Below are 6,376 nucleotides of genomic sequence, written 5' to 3'. Positions count from 1 at the left end.
ATTATTTTATGTCAATATAAACTTTTGTCTTGAATCTTTCTAATCTGAATATTCATACCACAATTAAGAAGATTTGCATTGAAATTATGCCAAGTAGCACTCCGCATCAAAAATTCTCTTTTTATCATTTACCTACTCGAGGACGAGCAGGAATTAAGCTTGGGGATGCCTGATACGTCTCCAACGTATCTATAATTTTTGATTGCTCCATGCTATATTATCTACTGTTTGGACTATACTGGGCTTTATTTTCCACTTTTATATTATTTTTGGGTCTAACCTATTAACCGGAGGCCCAGCCCAGAATTGCTCATTTTTGCCTATTTCAGTGTTCCGGAGAAACAGAATATCAAACGGAGTCCAAACGGAATAAAATCTTCGGGAACTTGATTTTCTCATCGGACGTGATCCAGGAGACTTGGACCCTACTCCAGGGAGTCAAAGAGGAGGTCATGAGGGTGGGGGCGCCCCCTGCCTCGTGGGCCCCTTGGTGCTCCACCGACGTACTTCTTCCTCCTATATATACACACGTACCCCCAAACGATCAGAACAGGAGCCAAAAACCTAATTCCACCGCCACAACTTTCTGTATCCATGAGATCCCATCTTGGGACTTGTTCTGGAGCTCCGCTGGAAGAGGGCCGTCATCACAGAGGGCTTCTACATCATCCTAGCCCCTCCGATGAAGTGTGAGTAGTTTACCTCAGACCTTCGGGTCCATAGTTAGTAGCTAGATGGCTTCTTCTCTCTCTTTGAATCTCAATACAAAGTTCTCCCCCTCTCTTGTGGAGATCTATTCGATGTAATCTTCTTTTTGCGGTGTGTTTGTTGAGACCGATGAATTGTGGGTTTATGATCAAGTCTATCTATGAATAATATTTGAATCTTCTCTGAATTCTTTTATGTATGATTGGTTATCTTTGCAAGTCTCTTCGAATTATCCGTTTGGTTTGGCCAACTAGATTGGTAGTTCTTGCCATGGGAGAAGTGCTTAGCTTTGGGTTCGATCTTGCGGTGTCCTTTCCTAGTGACAGAAGGGGCAGCAAGACACGTATTGTATCGTTGCCATTGAGGATAACAAGATGGGGTTTATTTCATATTGCATGAATTTATCTCTCTACATCATGTCATCTTGCTTAAGGCGTTACTCTCTTTTTAACTTAATACTCTAGATGCATGCTAGATAGCGGTCTATGAGTGGAGTAATAGTAGTAGATGCAGAATCGTTTCGATCTACTTGTCACGGACGTGATGCCTATATACATGATCATGCCTAGATATTCTCATAACTATGCTCAATTCTGTCAATTGCTCAACAGTAATTTGTTCACCCACCGTAGAATACTTATGCTCTTGAGAGAAGCCACTAGTGAAACCTATGGCCCCCGGGTCTATTCTCATCATATCAATCTCCATTACTTTAATCTTGCTTTGCTTTTTTACTTTGCCTTTACTTTTTACTTTGCATCTTTATACCAAAAATACCAAAAATATTATATCTATCAGATCTCACTCTCGTAAGTGACCGTGAAGGGATTGACAACCCCTAATCGCGTTGGTTGCGAGTATCTATCGCTTTGTGCAGGTACGAGGGACTTGAGCGTGGCCTCCTACTAGATTGATACCTCGGTTCTCAAAAACTGATGGAAATACTTACGCTACTCTGCTGCATCATCCCTTCCTCTTCGGGGAAAACCAACGCAAGCTCAAGACGTAGCAGAGCTCATGATTGTGGCATGAATATAACATTGATTTAAGCCTCCCCCAAGCTTGAGCGATGCTTTCTCCTTCACGAGGCCAAAAATTATATATGTAATTGCGATCACGATGAACGAGATGCATAGGATAAAACTTCTGATGAAATTCCAATTTCAATCGTTTGTAATTCCAAGACCCCATATCATCACATAGCCTATACTATGTCGATGCGTCTCCCCTCAAAGATAAGGGGAAGACCTTCTTCTTAACAACATCTCCGGGTACACCTGCAAGCTTAAATAATCCACAAACTTCATCCACATATATCAAATGTTCATCAGGATGTTTTGTTCCATCTCCTAAAAAAGGATTAGCTAGCAGTTTTTCTATCATACCCGCAGGAACTTCAAAGCAAGTATTTTCATTTTCATATTCATTTTCAGTAGGTTCAGTAGGTTGAGGAGCAACTCTTTGCTCTACTGGTCGGGGTGAAGATACCCCGAACAGGCCCCTCAGAGGATTACTTTCCATAGTAACAAGTGACAGTAAATTTCAGCACACTATATAAATTTTTCCTTACCAAATTCCACCTACCAAAGGCGCTTCACTCCCCGGCAACGGCGCCAGAAAAGTCTTGATGACCCACAAGTATAGGGGATCTATCGTAGTCCTTTCGATAAGTAAGAGTGTCGAACCCAACGAGGAGCAGAAGGAAATGATAAACGGTTTCCAGCAAGGTATTCTCTGCAAGTACTGAAATAAGTGGTAACAGATAGTTTTGTGATAAGATAATTTGTAACGAGCAACAAGTAACAAAAGTAAATAAGGTGCAGCAAGGTGGCCCAATCCTTTTTGTAGCAAAGGACAAGCCTGGACAAACTCTTATAAGATGTAAAGTGCTCCCGAGGACACATGGGAATATCATCAAGCTAGTTTTCATCACGTTCATATGATTCACGTTCGGTACTTTGATAATTTGGTATGTGGGTGGACCGGTGCTTGGGTGCTGCCCTTACTTGGACAAGCATCCCCGTCGGTGTCAAAACCGGCGGATCTCGGGTAGGGGGTCCCGAACTGTGCGTCTAGGCCGGATGGTAACAGGAGGCAGGGGACACAATGTTTTACCCAGGTTCGGGCCCTCTTGATGGAGGTAACATGCAGCTTGCGGAGGCGCGTCAATAGGCAAGATGGCAGGAGCTCCGTGGCCGAAAGGTTCCTTTCCAGAGGTGTCCGAATTATGGCAACGGGAGTGGTTTTACATCACGGCTCCCAGAAGTGCCAAGTGGGCGGCTGCCCCCGCTTTCCGCTCGGCCCCCCACCACAACTGATGTCATGGATTAGCAGAGGTCTGAGCTGGGGTCCAGCCAAGGACGCGCCTATATTGCAAAGCCGCATTCAAGATCTCTTTGAGGGAGATTTTAATTTGGTTGTGGTAATGCAAGTTATGCTGGTTCGTCGAGTCCAGCCTTACAAACGCCGGCCCCTTCGCTTGTGGGAGTTCAACCTAGAAGGACCGCGTGCCATTCAAAGTTTCCTCAGCCTGATGCATGAGGAGATGTACAAGTCATTCTTCAGACCTCAAATAGAGTGTCCGGATACTACCGAGGACGTGGGCCTGAGCAGTAACCGCGCCGCCGAACAAGTAAGAAATCCTCTAGCCGAACACACCATCTTTTATTCATGAAGTTATTTCTGAGAGATCGCTCTTTGACCAGGACTGGCTAACAAAGGCGAAGATGATTAGGTGTTCGGCCCCCCTCCCCGAGGGTTTGGAAAATCCGGTTTTGGAAAAGATGCTCGAGCTCGCACCTTGCCCGAAGCCCTCGAAGGAAGATACAGGGGGAATTATATGTGCGGAAGCGGGCCCCATCGCTGCCAGTTCCAACCGAGGGAATGAGCGCCTCCATAAAGGAGGATAACCGGGGGAGGAAGAGGACTGCTTCTGAGGATCCGAAAGTCAAGGCCTCCAAACGGGAGAAGAAGTCTCCAACAGAGGGTCCTGCCTCGGGGGGTGCTCTTGCCGCACAAAGTCCGCGGGGGGATCAGCCCTCCAACGAGTCGTAAGTGATCCAAAAAATACTTTAATAGTGAAGGTATACCATCTTTCCTCTAAGAAAATAACCGCCGCATATATCTTGCAGTTCGGGTCTTAGCCCCTCTCAGCTGAGCTCGTCTTTGGGGGATCTTCTTCCGGAGATGATGGAGAGCGAAACGCCTCCCCCGGACTCCTCCGCTCAAGAAGCGGGCAACCCCGAAGTGTCGTCACGGAGGGCCTCTCCGGATCCGGTGAAGCCAGAAGATAATCCCATAGACCCCCGAAGTCCCCAGCGTTCAGCTCTCGAAGAGAGCAAACAAAAGAGTCCAGCACCGTCTGGTATGCGGTCGGACGTTCTGAGGGAGCTGGTGGGGCGAGCGGCCATCTTAGAAGAACACCGTACGCTGATGGGTATGGTGATGGAGAGAATTTCGTCCGCCGAAAGCGGATTACATGAAGCCTTTATGTGTCTACTGACAGGCTTTGAGGTACATGAGATAATATGTGATAGTACCGCACATGTTAGGTGTGCCCTGTGTAGATAGTAGCCCCTGAGACTCTGGTTGTCGTCGAGAATGGCGGCGAATAGAGGATCATAGGTCCAGGCAATAACCAGACTGCCTTTATGTGCAAGTGGTGGAAGCTCCAGTGGCTAGTCGGACTAGTGAGTTTGCCGAATTAAAACGGCAACTGGATGCGGCAGACGCCGACATCGAGCTTGTTAACAAGCGGCTTGACGAATCACAGGGTAAGTAATGTTTTCTGGTGAATGTCACACAATAAGAGCAGCATGATGCTAGTATCTTTAATATGTTGTGACTGCAGACGGAGCTGCCACCATGGAGACCCTTCAGGCGGAGCTCACCCGAGCCAAGGAACAAGCGAGGGTTAGTATTGCAGCTGCTTTGAAGGCGGCCGAGGACTTAAGAGCCGAGAAGGCCACCCATTGCGAAAGCAAAGAAAAGATGGCCAAGATGGTCGTAGAATTAAAAGGCACTGCCGACCGTTGCCAGTTCCTTGAAGAGGAGAACCGAGTGAAGGCAGCGGACCTGGAGAAGGCCACTATGGTGACCAAAGACAGTCGCTCTACTATGAGGGCGAAGAAGGAGGAGATGCGTGAAGCCGGGGATATTGCGGCTGGGAAGCCCTTTCTACTGCGGAGGAAGTTTGGAGATCCGCGGTATGCCCCTCTAGATTGGCTGTGGAGTTCGGCAGACGCATATATGGACTTGGCGGCGAGCGCTGTCGATGCGGTCGAATACTTCCAAGATCAATCAGGTCGTGAAGTGGACAAGCTATTCTGGTCGCAATTCAACGTTCCAGAGCGTCCGCTTCCCTTGACTGATCAGCTAGCCGAATGGGCCAAACTTAATAGGTTGTTCGGACTCGCCATGCGGTCTGTTGTAGATCAGTTGTGGCCAGAGAAGCCGAAGCCGAACAACTATTTCAGCTTAGTGCAGCAGTTCCTTGGCGCGGGGCCGCGCATCAATGCGATGAAGAGGTCGGTGTGCATAGAAGGCTCGCGGATGGCCTTTGCCCGTGTCAAGGCATACTGGGCAGAGATGGATGCTACCACTGTCGCGGCGCAAGCTTCGGCCATGGGCCGAGTAGCTGCCGAGCACTATTTTGAAGAGGTTCTTGAGGGTGCTCGTTTGATAGAGTCCCAGTGCTCGAAGAATATTATGTTTGAATGACATGTATTCCCATTGTAAACACAATGTTTTTATGAAATATAGTAAGGCTGTATTTATACTTTTACCGGAAAGTAATGTGATGCCTCCTGTGCGGCCGTTTATGTATATATGTATATAACCTGAAAGATTGCAGTCGTTGGCTTCAACCCCCACGCATATAATGCGGAGGTGCTCGCAAAAAACACGTGTTCACAGTTAACCCAACATCTTGGTCCTATTAAGGAGGTGATGGCGCAGCAAACGAGGCAACCAGACTATAATGCTTTAACACTTTCACTTAGCCATAGGAGTTTGACAGTGGGGCTACTAGATAGCCCCTGGTGGCTCCGCACTCTCCCGATCTCGGGGTGCGTACATGCCTGGCCGGAAAACAGCCCTTCGTTAAGATGGAGGAATTCTAACATTCTGATAGGTCATCGAGTGGTTGACCAGTCTCACGCTATATCATGATAGTCAGTTTTCGGCTTTCTCTACTGAGGTGCTCGTCCGGATGAACCAGGGCACAATTGCAGTAGTTCTCCTGGTCCTGCCTTAGCCGATAAAGTGGAACGCAAGGCACCAAAACACAGGAGCCGGTCAAACCCAACATTTGACCAAAGACAATGATTCGGAGCTGATGCATATAAGGACAAACTCGCGACGCCGAACATTCCCTAAGGTATTCGGTCTTTATGGTATAGACCGGGCCTAAATAGTGCCCTTTGTAAGAAGCCCCTTGTGTCTAGGTACGCGCATTACTCTGACGTGGCCACATGCCAAGACGTCAGCATCCTTCTCAATTGTACTGAGAATTCGAGGGATGTGTATCAACAAGAGACAGTAAAAAAGGTTTACGCAGGGTCTTAATCTAAAAAGAATCCTTGGAGTGGGTCCCCGCTGCACGTCTGCACCTGTGTCTCCGTTGTGCCGTATCCTGGACGGGTGTAGCACGATGATCATCTGTAAAAGA

The sequence above is a fragment of the Triticum urartu genome, chromosome 2 (assembly GCF_003073215.2).
Source record: "Triticum urartu cultivar G1812 chromosome 2, Tu2.1, whole genome shotgun sequence".
NCBI classification, from domain to species: domain Eukaryota; kingdom Viridiplantae; phylum Streptophyta; class Magnoliopsida; order Poales; family Poaceae; genus Triticum; species Triticum urartu.
This window is presented reverse-complemented; position numbering follows the sequence as displayed.